The sequence below is a fragment of the Panthera leo genome, chromosome B1 (genome assembly GCF_018350215.1).
Source record: "Panthera leo isolate Ple1 chromosome B1, P.leo_Ple1_pat1.1, whole genome shotgun sequence".
NCBI classification, from domain to species: domain Eukaryota; kingdom Metazoa; phylum Chordata; class Mammalia; order Carnivora; family Felidae; genus Panthera; species Panthera leo.
In genome coordinates, this window is record NC_056682.1 from 188362444 (window position 1) to 188375449 (window position 13006).

At 35.0% G+C, this 13006-nt stretch overlaps 1 protein-coding gene across 1 annotated transcript in view; it reads left to right on the top strand.

The window, feature by feature from the left end:
- KCNIP4 (potassium voltage-gated channel interacting protein 4) overlaps positions 1-13006 on the top strand; it is a 224710-nt gene that overhangs the window by 51435 nt on the left and 160269 nt on the right. The gene's annotated exons all lie outside the window — the stretch shown is intronic.

Genomic DNA, 13006 nt, shown 5'->3' on the forward strand with positions numbered 1-13006 from the left:
ATTCATCATGCTATGATATTTCTCTGAAGAAAAATATGTATATGAAATGCAATTTTGTTTTAAATTTTTTTCAACAGTTTAGTTGAATAACAATCATTAAGAGTATTGATCAAAATAATTTATTTAAAAATTTAAAAGTAATTAAAACAAAAGAACAAAATTTTCTTGGAGTGCTGTCTCTTGGTTCACATATCTATGGAAGACCCATACTAAATACGCGAATAAGGAAGGACTCATTACCAATCATAGTCCCCCTTTACATTCTTATGGATGGATGTAAGGTGCTAAAAATTTTGCTCGTAAATAGTAATGACACCTCAACTCATATAGTGCTTATTACTAGGCATAGATCCAAATGCTTGCTGTTTTGTTTAACCCATTTGGTCCTTACTACATAGCTCTATGAAATGTCATACTCTTTCTGTTTCCTTTATGTAATTTTTAAATTTTGTAATTTTAAAATACTTATGTTTATGCTTATCGTTTTGATCTCTCTGAGCTTCGATTTCTTAATGTAAACTGAGATAATAACATTACCTACCTCACAGAGTTATTGTAAAGGTTATATGAATTGATATATCTGAAGTGTCTAGATATTAGTGCTAGCTATTAGAGTTTAAAATCTAGGCATATAGAAGGTGATAACCTGCCCATGGTCACACAAGTAAGTAAGCAGCTGAGTCGGAATTCAGCCAGAGTCTGGCTCTGTATGGCCCCTTTAAAGTGCAGCAAGTAGATTGGAAAGGAATGAGTTTTGTTGAAATCATGTTATAATTGTTGGAACTCCAATTTATTTGCCAAAAATCACCTAATGATTCATCATAAAAATCAGTTGTGATGATTCTATCAGCTGAAAATTTAGTTATATCCTCTATTAATTTTGTTGAAGGGAAGAATTAAAAATTGACTTTGAAATGATGTGTTACCCTAGGAATTAGCATCCAATGGGGAATCATACAGTAAAACCTTGGATTATGAGTAACTTGTTTTGTGAGTGTTCCAAGATGAGCAAACATTTCTAATAAATTTTAACTTGATAAGTGAGCAATGTCTTGCAATATGAATAGTACCTCATGCCGAACATCACATGATCACAACTGAACCAATGGTTCTTGAAATTTGCTTTGATATATGAGTGCTTTGGATTACAAACTTGTTACTGGAATAAATTATGCTTGCAAACCAAGGTTTTACTGTATATGATATTGTCCCTGTAATTGACATTCCAGAGGACTTTACACCCCAGAGTCATACACCATAGTAAGTTTCTGGAATGGCCAAGAAAATGACTTATTTGTTTTTCAATGGGAAAATGGTTTATGAAGGGGAAGGCATGCAAGGAAAATCAAAACAACTGATTCTTTTAATACTATATGCATTCCCTAGGACATGTTTGTGTTCATCTCCTCACTCTAAACAACTGTACAGTTTTCTGTTATGGCAATCAATGAGATAGAATATAAATAACATGACACGGTTGCCTGCACCTTATTTATTCCAGGTTGTGCCTTTCAGTGGAACAAATGTAACTAACTGGTTAGTACTGCATTTCCAGAGGCCATCTGTCCTTGCATGGACAGAAGAACCCTTAAATTAAAAGTAGCCTATGTTTTACATAGATTAGTAAATGTTTTGAGGGGTCCTAAAGAGGAGTTCACTATTTTCCCAGGATATTTCTAACAGAATTTATTGGGGAAAAAAAAGGAGAAAGTGTCATTCTTCTCTAGATTAAAGATAACCAAAATTAGCATTGAGAGAGCAAAAGAATATTCTAAATATGGCATAAAACCAGATTTCCTCTTAGAGAAAACACAGTTGTATAAGAGACAGAATACATAGGGCAATGATCTATATATCATCATTTGTCTCTAGAAGAAATGTCTACTCTAACTCTACTACACATCCACAACTATTTGTCTGTTCCTTAAAATTACCACCTGAAGTCAAGACATCTGGTAGGTACATAACAATTAATATTTAAAAGACATATTCTTTGCAGATATCAATATTATAGACAACTAACCTGGATTATTGAGAATTCCAGTGGGTTAAGTTATAAGGATCTCTCCACTGTTACTCACTAAATTGATTACCTTACCACTGTGCTCTTATAAACTTGGAAAGTATTCAAATGAAAAGCCATAAATTTCAAATACTACTTTGAGGATGTCAAAGGGAAAGTTTTGGAGAATATCAAAATATTACCTAGATACACAGTCCAGGAAAATTAATTATGTGTCAAAGCAAGCTTATAGCAAAAGATACTTCATTTTGATTAAATCGTGGTGGGTTTTGCCATAAAATTCAACTTTAATAATTAGAAGATTAACAGATCATTATTCTAATAGTTGAAAATTAAGGGAATAGAATAAGATGTTTTTCAATACTTCCTTTTCAAATGGATAATGTTAAATATGTAGTTTGAATATAAATATGTCAAAAGATAAACTTTTTTAGCAGAACTATTCACTGATGACTCAGGGGAAATGGTGGTAACTGTCTTTGGTAAATGTCTGGCATCCATTTATTGATAATGTAACTGATAAGGTAATTTATTGATAATGTAATATTGATATCTCCTGTCCCAAATAGATATCAAAAGTCCCATAAAACAAATGTGGTAGAGATAACCATTCATTAATTTTAAATTTGTTAACATAACCACATGAACTTATCAACAGTTGTTTCTAGAAATTAATTATCATTTTTATTTCAGACGTATAACATGTTTCACAAGGACCATACACACACAAAAGAATATTGTGCAATTGTAATCACAGTTTTTTATCATTTCAATCCCACAATTCCACTTTCTAAAACCAAATAGTGAATACGAAGAATTCAAATATTTCCTAAGTGTTGTGATTCCAAGTAGTTTTATTTATAAATATGACTTTCTCTATTTCACTGGATGTATTTAATAAAAAGGAACATGATATAGTAAACACATACATCTTCCACTTATTATCAGGTGACCTTGCCAAGTAAATTGACTTCTCTGAGCCTTTGTTTCCTTATCTACATAGCTACCTATTTCACAGGATTATTGTGTGGCTCTAATAAAGAAATGTACTTGAAATTACTATGAACAATTTAAAGCACTACAGAAATCTATACATTTAAATACTGGTCATCATAAATTCATACTGCATCTCTTTTGGTTCAAAAATTGCAAAATTGGTTTTAAAATGGCAGCTAAAACAACCTTATTTATATCATTCTCTATCTATCATGTCTTTCAAGTGCTTAACACTTGGTGTTATCTGAGATTCTTCTCCCTCCAGTCTTGTCAATTTTGCCTCAGGAGCACCTCTTGAATCTAGTATCTTTCTATATTCCCAATACCAATGCCTAGTTTACCTTTTCATCCACTCTTGCCTTGTCTGTAGACACAACCCCTTGTCTACTGTTCCTATTGCAATGATTTTTCATACTCAAGTTCTTCCTGCACCCTGCTGCAAAGGTTATCTTCTTAAAAATGCAAATAGATCATTTTTATTCTTACTATTTTCCACAGGAAGTAAGACCTGACTCTTCCATGTGTCATTTATGTTCATCGAAATCTACCAAATTTAATCTTAGGCACACTTTGTCTCTCCTACTGGGTATCCTTTGCCCCAGCCGTTTTGAAATTTACAATTCCACAAACTATGCCTTTTTATGATTTTCAACTTATGCTAGGTTATCCCTTCTATGTAGAATGTTCTCAATGTGACAGGATTGTATAAAGATAGAAATGAAAGCATTTCAAGTTGAAAAGTACTGTAATATGAAATTATTATTAATGTTATTGTACAAATCTTAATAATTTCAAAAATCTTAGCCCACACATACAATGACAATTTTTTTTTCCCTAATCTCTATCTGTAGGACTGCGCAGGAATAGTCTAAGTCACTTAGCTCACCGGAATGTAACAATCTTATAAAATGAATAGTTTTAAAACTGAATAGCTTTGGCAATATAGAATATTCAAATAGGCTTCTCCCTCATATCTCTTGAAAATTGCATATAATTGCATATAATTTGATGTTATAAATTTCAGTGCATGAAAATTACATTCTGAAATAATTTAATTAGTTAAGAATGGTATAATGATACTATGCTTTTCATTTTTTATAATCCCTTTATTTAAAATGGCCTAAGGTCCTTTAATAAACATTTCTATATTAGAAATATGGAGGCAGCAGTTCCTCTTCAGACTTCAAAGCAAGGTCCTAGGAAACAAAGATGAGACTTTACTACACATATAGAGTGACGTGCAAGGTTGAAATTGAGTTTCTGAGGCCAGTTTCACAAATGATGAGTGATGGAGGAATGGAGCCAGGGATAATGATAATGCTTTAGGAAACATTCATTGAGCATCACCCATGCACTAGGGTCGTGAGAGTCATTTGACCCTCAAAACAATGCTAAGACATATGTATTTATATTCCTTTAAAAAAAAAATGAGAGTAAAAAACGATGAGGGACCCAGCCCTGAGGCAGGAGAACAAGGAATTCTCTTTTCATTCAGAACCATCCATTGTATGTCTGCCATGCTCCAGTTAGTGCCGTGGCCTGGAATACAAATGACAGGTACCCCAGAGACCTTGCTCTCCAAGCACAAATGTCTATTGCCTTGACACTCAGGACTGCTTGGCTCCTTTTTCTTATACGGAATAAGGCATGTCAAATTGTAAAATATGATAGATCTGTTATTGTTATTTTTATTACTATTATTATTTTTTTCTCATTCATCTACCCTGCTGTTAATCCTGATGAACTTTACTTTCTTGAACATTTTCTGAAATAGAGTAAAAAAGAAAGTAGATAGAAAATAGAGAGGTTTTTCCTATTATCGGACCTTTACACCTGGCTGCTTTCTCTGAGCACCTTTGTATGACAGGACCTTGGCAAAAGAGAACATTAGCCGACAATATCTGCACTCCAGATTGTATCTTATTATACTTGGCCTACTTTCCACTGACCTTTTTTCTTACAGATTTGGTTTTCCCACTGTTTAGACTTCCCTTGTAGATTTTTTGGATCGAGCCTGGACTCAGTTATATACTCCCTGGTTTTGATGCAAAGTGCATTTTTGATAAGAGACTGCCTTCTCCAATTCTAAACCATGAAATCTAAGAAGGAAGATTCAAGTGAGTGGAAGGGAGAATACAAGAAAGAAAAGGAGGCAAGATGAGACGACTCTGGCTAGACTGCAAGCTTCAGGAGGGTGGGAATGTGGCTGTTGTGTTTACTACTGAAGTCCCAGTTCCTAGAACAGCATCTGAAGCCATAGGAATTCAATAAATATGTGTTGAAAGCAAAAGGCAAATCCAGAAGAACCAATGGAAGGTTCAGGATTACAGAATACTTTTCATATTCTCAGAGGAAATACTCTGAAAATCCATGCCTCCTCCCAAAAAATTTTGAAAGAGAAAAAAAGAAAATGGATAGACTTGGTTCAGCATCAATCCATGCCACATACAGCTTGATATACTACTATATCTGATAGCCACGAATTCTTTAATATCAGAGAAGCCAATTTCTACCAAGCATATGAAGGGTTTCTTCATGTGTACTTAAAATAAAGAGTAATATAGACTTAGAGTACAAAAAAGAAGTAAGCTGGCTAATAATTTCCTGGTTAAGAGGTTATGAAGCCCTGGAACATTTTACAAAGGAAGCTTCTGTCAGATTAGCACCCCATCTCTTTGATGGTTTGGCAGAGTTGTCCTGTCTGGAGGCAACAGTGGAGGTGAGCTTGCTCAACATCACTTTCAACTCTGTGGCTTAGTGATTTTTGAACAATTCATCCTAATATAAATAATTCACAGAGAAGAAAACTTGCACCAAAAGTGTTTCAGTACTTTTGCCTTTAATAATGCCTGAGGTCTTTCTTGGAAAAAAAGGAACATGAAAACTAAAAAGGATTACCTGCAGACAATTATAGCTGTGTCAGTGAAAATTAGCCCCAATCCAGAGAGCAGGCCAAGTTGGCTATGTTAAAACAAAAGGGTTCCAACATGGTAGTCTTTTTAACATACTTAAGTCAGTTGGCTGACTAAAACAGTTTTTTTCATAGGAGAATCATACTTTAACTCTCTCTTTCTATAATTTATTCAAGATTGCTTGAATTTAGGGAGATGATCTGTTGAGCAGAGAACTCCCAAAATTCTTAAGTGGATATTGCAAGTTTTCTTTTGCCTAAGAGAAAGCAAGATGGAGTTCTACAATAAAGCATATTTTTTATATAGCCAGCAAATATTTCTGAGTTGTTACTACTACACGTACTATGCTGGGTTTTAAGGGGAAGAGACCAAAGCATGCTTTCTTTTTTTTTTTTTTTTTTTTTAATATATGAAATTTACTGTCAAATTGGTTTCCATACAACACCCAGTGCTCATCCCAAAAGATGCCCTCCTCAATACCCATCACCCACCCTGCCCTCCCTCCCACCCCCCATCAACCCTCAGTTTGTTCTCAGTTTTTAACAGTCTCTTATGAAAGCATGCTTTCTGTCCTCCAGAAGTAACTAGTCTAGGAAAAGAGATACCCAAATAAATATTAGTTCATTCTGAGACAAATCTCTTTTTGGTTCATGGAAGGTAATTGTTATAAAACTGTCTTCATTTCTACAGGCTGTAGAAAAAAGCAATTAACATTTAGAATTAATATTATGAGATGTTTTTAGTGATTTCAAATCAAAGCCCCAGTGTTCCTTCATGTTAACAAAATTCCCACCTAGGAACATTCTTTGTGTCCCTCAAGTAGTTGAAAGATTGGTATCAACATGGCTTATTATCCCTAGACTTTCCAGTACTTTCTCATAAGTCGCAAATAATAATTAAAAATCAACTCCCAAACCATCAGCAACAACAACAATGGTATTTATTTAGCATCTTCTGCATGTTAAGCATTGTACTGGTACTTTCAAGTACTGTTTCAAATTATGACAAGAAATCTGCCAAATGAGCATTACTTCTTGTTGAATACAGACTCAGAGAAATTATATATCATCTCTGAAGTCATATATCTCAAAGGTATCAGTGCCAGAATTCAAATTCCAACTTACTTGGAATGTGCTCACACTGCACTGGACCATTCTACCTTTTCAGAATCTTCAACTTTTTTTTTAAGACCTGCTTGCCTCTTTTTCTTCTCTTATGCCCTGCTGTAGAATAGGCCCTCACTAGCCCCTTTAAGGAACAGAGGCATAAATAGAAAGAAGGAACAAGCTGCTTACTGATTCGAAAGCAGATCATTCCACAGAGAAGTCAGAGCAGGTGCTATACCTATGTCAGTAGGGTAGATAGAGGATCCAATAACTTGAAAGAGTGCTAAAGAGATTTCCATATAAAAGAAGGAGGGCTTGGTACAAGAGAACCTTTAACAATAAACAGAGTATGATTACTATCTCAAGAGCAATGGAAAAGCACTGAAAGGGTTGGATTGAATTTGGGATGAGAATGAGTTTTAATCAGATTTGTCTTTCAAACATGACCTAATCAGCCCGGAGATGCCATTTGAGGCTTTAGACCATCTCCCAAAGTCCCAATCCTGGTTCATTTCCTTCTTATTCCTTCTCAGAAACCCTTATTTCCTTTCTTCCAGGACAGTGTCTCCTATGTGGTTTTATAAACATTAATGTGCATAAGTCACCTGCTCCTACTAGACCAGAGCTGGTCTTGATCACCTCTGCATTCTAGGGCAAGGCACAGAGGGTACTCAATGCATGTTTCTTAAAACAATGTGGAGAAGATTTTAAAACTACAGGTATGCACTCTCTGGAGAAACGAGTTGAAGCAAGAGTCCTTTGACAACTATAAATGATAAATAGAAGATAGTCAGTGGCAGAACCCTCCTCCCGACCCCACAAGTAGAAGGAAAAGAAAAAGGAAGAAAAGGGAAGGGAAAATAAAAAATGACTGGGGCTCAGCAAAAACAGTTTAGCTCAGGACTTTGGAAAAGATAATCATATCAGACGATATTAGAAAAGGGGTAGTCCATTATGGATTGGGCTTAAGTGTTGCTGCAGGACAGTTAAGACTCAGAACAAAAGGCTTTGATAACTGAACAGCCATGCTTTCTATGAACAAGACTTTGCTCCAAGGGTTGGGGCAGCAAAGAGGAATTTTAAACTAGATTTCCATTTAGCTAACATAAACCGCATCCAGAACATGCTGTGATTGTAAGTACTGTTATTTCTGATTTTTTGAGTGGATGCTAAGGGCTACCAATTAAACTGAACTTCTGAAATTCTTTTGAACTCATCTATTCATGGAAAATTCATTTTCCCTTCCCCACTGTGTCTGTCTTCTATTTTATAGTACTATTTCCTCCCCTCATCCTTGGGTTGCACACAGAAACCACATATGTATTTTCTATTAGTGGGTGAATCTACTGAAGCTCTCCTGAGAGAAACAGGCAACATCACGACAATGTTACGGGATGAACCAAGTGTACCATGACAACCACAGAAAGATAAACACTTCTAAAAAGCCACTCTGGGGGCATCTAGACAGGAAATGTTAGTGGAGGTCAGAGAAAAGAGATCTTTGGGGCAGGAATAATCAAAAGAGCCTGAGGGAGTGGAGAGAACATATTATAAGAGAGGTGATTCTGAGCGGAGGTGGACAGAGCTGGTTGTGGTAGGACCACAAAGAAGCTTGATGGATGGTAGGGCCAGGGGAACACTGCAAATTGAACTCATTTATCCTGTGCCCTAAACTCTCTCCCTCAGGAATGAACTCAAGAATATATATTTGGGAGCCTAACAAAATGTCTTCCCCTTATCCAATTATGTGATAAAAGAATCTAAAAGAGGAAATTTTAAAATTCGGTTTGAAAAGGTTTTTCAACACCTGTGTGCCCAGAGAAATTTTTTTTCGCATTAAATAAATTCAATCTCATTCATTCCTTGCAATGTTAAACTCAGGGAAAACACTTTATCAAGCTTCTGTATAAAGGAGACAAGATTAGAGTGATTTCACAATGACAAGTCTCTTCTAAATATTACATCTAAAGTCATAAAATCTTTACTTCTTCACTGATTAGTAGGATTAAATACTATTGTGTTTCAAATCCTATATGTGTGTGTGTGTGTACCCATACATACTTCTTTTTTATTCTACATTAGACAACACCAAATCCCTTATTTGACAAAGAAGAAACTTTATTTCCCTGAGTGGCTTGAAGCTTATTTTAGTGAAATGCTGTTTTAGAAAAACCTACTGACTATATAGGTATTTCCTTCATTTTGCAGAAAGAAAATTCATTTGTTGTTTTCACTGATATATTTTTAGTATGCTCTCTGTAGAGCTTACATAAATAGCAATTTCTTCTTTGTTTCTTTTTGCCCAATCTGAAAATATATACCTCAAAGCAAATATTTTCATGGTTTTAATTTTCTTTCTGGAACTCATCCTCCCTAAAAATAAGTAATGAGCCATTTTCTCATCTTGCTTTGCACTCCTGCTGGGTAGATCTGAGGGTGAACTTCAAAGAGCATTGCTATGACTCAGTTGTAAGAACTGGTGCATAGGACAGCAAACTGAACTCATTTGAGTGTAATATTTTCTTTCCTGGGGCACATAAGAGAAATATTCATGTTGAGAATGAACAACATTTGTTGGCACTTCAAAAAATATATGTCATGCTGGAAGATTATAAACTGATGAGTAAGAGTCGTTTGAAGAAAGAAAACTACAGGATAGGGAATACCAGCTATCATAGAACTTTTTTTCTCCCTAGACTCTGTCACTGCAAGGATGTGTAAGCAATCTTTCAGGGATATAAAAGGTCCAGGACTTCTCAGGGAATTATTATCTCTCAGAGCTTTCTGTTAATTCCCCCAAACTCTAGTATAAAGGCAAGTTTGTTTCTTTCTACACTCACATAAGCAAATGCATTTCTTAGAAGAAGCAGATTACAACATGCTGGGTGTATCATCCAACCAAAAGGGCTGGTCACCGTTTTGACCATTTCTATACTATTTGGTGAAACATGTTGTTACCAGACTACATTTGAACTCTTGACTCCTGAAGAGGCATGCTATGTCTCCCATTAGACCCTGGGGCCGGTCATTTGGAAACAACAAATATCTAAGTGCCTATAGTGATGGAATATAGGATACAATGCCAAAGAGATATAGCTGATAATAATAATTAATGATAATTACAATATAATGTAATATGATACTATTGCCTTATGAACAACAGTTAATTTATTACTTACTTATTAAATACCTGGTCTGTTCAGAGAGCTTTGAAAAGAACTAACTCAGAAAACCCTCACAATAACTTCATGAGCTAAGTATACCGTTATCACCATTTTACAGATGAGGAAACCGAGGCCCAGTGAGATTAAGTAACTTGCCCACAATCATTCACCTCGAGAGGAATCACCTAGAAAGGCACTGTCTCTACATCTCTACCACTCCACTAAATTGCCTGTAATTGCAAAAGCCGCAATGGAGTACTTGGGGAAGAAGTTCTGCGAGTGGGCTTAGGAATTAGGAAGGTTTGTGCGGAGAAGTTGGTAGATCAGCTGAGTTTCTTGTTCTATTGAAATATAATTCAGACACATACCATATATTTCACAATTTAAAAATGTACAATTCAGTGGGTTTTAGTGTATAAACAAGGCTGGGCAATCATCACCAGTAGCTTATTCCAGGGCATTTTCCTCACCCCCAAAAGAAACACCATACCCATGATCAGTCACTCCCCATGCTCCCCTCCCCTCAGCTCCTGGTTACCACAAATCTGTCTGTCTTTATGGATTCGCCTATTCTGGACATTTCGTATAAATGGACTCATGTGTGGCATTTTGTGTCTGGCTTCTTTCGGTTGGCATGCCATGTTTTGGCAATCATGTTTTCAAGATCCATCCATGTTGTAGCGTGAATCGCTATTTCATCCCATGGCGTGATATTCAACTGTATGAATTTACCGCATTTTGTTTACCCATTTATCAACTGATGGACACTTTGGTTGTTGACACTTTTTGACTACTATGAATAATGCTGCCATGAATATTCATGTACAAGTTTTTATATGAACATATGTTTTCAATTCTCTTGGGTATATACATAGGATTGGTATTGCTGGGCCATATGGTAACTCTATGTTTAACTTTTTAAGGAACTTTTAAACTGTTTCCCAAAGTGGCTACACCACTTTACATTTCCACCGGTAGAAATGAGGGTTCCAATATCTCTGCATCTTCCCTAACAATCATTACTGTCTACCTTTTTTACTATAGCTATGCTAGAGAATATAAAATAGTATCTTACTGTGGTTTTTAAATGAATTTCCCCAATGACTAATGATTCTGTACATCTTTTCATTTGCATACTGACTGTATATCTCCTTTCAGAAAATATCTATTCAAATCCCTTTTCTGTTTTAAAAAATTAGTTTGTCTTTTTATTACTGAGGTATAAGAGTTCTTTATACATTCTGGATACTCGGTCCTTACCAGATGTATGATTTGCAAAACTATTCTCCCATTTTGTGAGTTATCTTTTTTCTTTTTTTTTTTTTTTTGATGGTATCATTTGAAACACCAAAGATTTTTTTTTTTTTTATGACATTCAATTTATTGATTGCTTTTTCTTTAGTTGCTTGTGCTTTAGGTGTTATATGTAAGAAACCTAACCCAATGTCAAGAAGGTTTTCACCTGTATTTTCTTTAATGAGTTTCATCATTTTAGCTCAGATATTTAGGTTTTTGCGTTAACTTTGGCATATGATGTTGGTTATGGGTCCAAATTCATTCTTTTGTATATGGATATATGGGTCATCCCAAGATCACTTGTCAAAAGAAATTCTTTTCCCATTAAATTATTTTGGTATCCTTATAAAAAGAAAATTAAAAAACAAAAACAAAAGCAACTAAATGTAAGTTTATGGAGTTTCTTCTGGACCCTGGCTTCTATTCCACTCACTTATATGTCTGTCCTCTGGCCAATACCACACAGCCTTGATGTCTATAGCTTTACCAAGTTTTAAAATCCAGACTTGTGAGTCTTCCGACTTTGTACTTATTTTTGAAGATGTTTTAAAGGTATCTTGGGTTCCTCACATTTTCAGTTCAATTTTATGAGCTGCTTGTCAATATGTATAAAAAGCCAGCTGGGAATTTGACAGGGATTGTACTGACTCTACAGATCAGTTTGGAAGTATTACCATCTTGGAAGTAGTGTCTTCTACTCCATAAATATGAAGTATCACTTCAGTTATTTAGGTCTATGATTTCTTTCAACAACATTTTATAATTTTCAGTGTTAAGTCTTTCACTTCTGCTGTTAAACCTATTCCTAAGCATGATATTCTTTTCATAAAGAATATGTTTATTCTGTAAATGGAATTCTTTTCTTGATTTTATTTTTGAATTTTTCATTGCTACTGTAGAGAAATACAATTACATTTTGTATACTGGCTTTGCATGCTGTGACCTTGTTGGACTTATTTATTAACTGTAATTGTTTTTTGGTGGATTCTTCCATATTTTCTATACAGCAGATAATGCCATCTGAAAATAGAGATAATTTACATTTTCCTTTCCAATACCGATTAATCTGAGATTTGAAACATATGTAGAACTTAACCTGGAAGATAGGCAGAGAAGTAATTCTAATTAGAGTCACAAAAATATAAAATAATCTGCTTTCTTATAACTGTACTGCCAGGTTATGAAGACCCTAATTTAGAGAAGTGTGTAGCAGAAGATGAGAGTTACTAAGAACTAAGGGATAAAGTTAGGGAGGACCTTTTTATGGAACAGAGGAGTGGTGTGGAGACACTGATGCGTTGTGATCTGGGTTAGGGTGTGACCAGATTACTGCTTTGGAAAACTCAATCTGGTGTCCACATGGATAATTATTTGAAGGCAAAAATCTTTCCTGTCACGATTCCAGTGTTCTGGTTTCTGCAATGGAGGGGATAACAGAGTCATTCACAAATTTGTCTGATAGGCTTATAACCTTATTTATAAATACCTGAAATGAAAAAACTGTTAGGA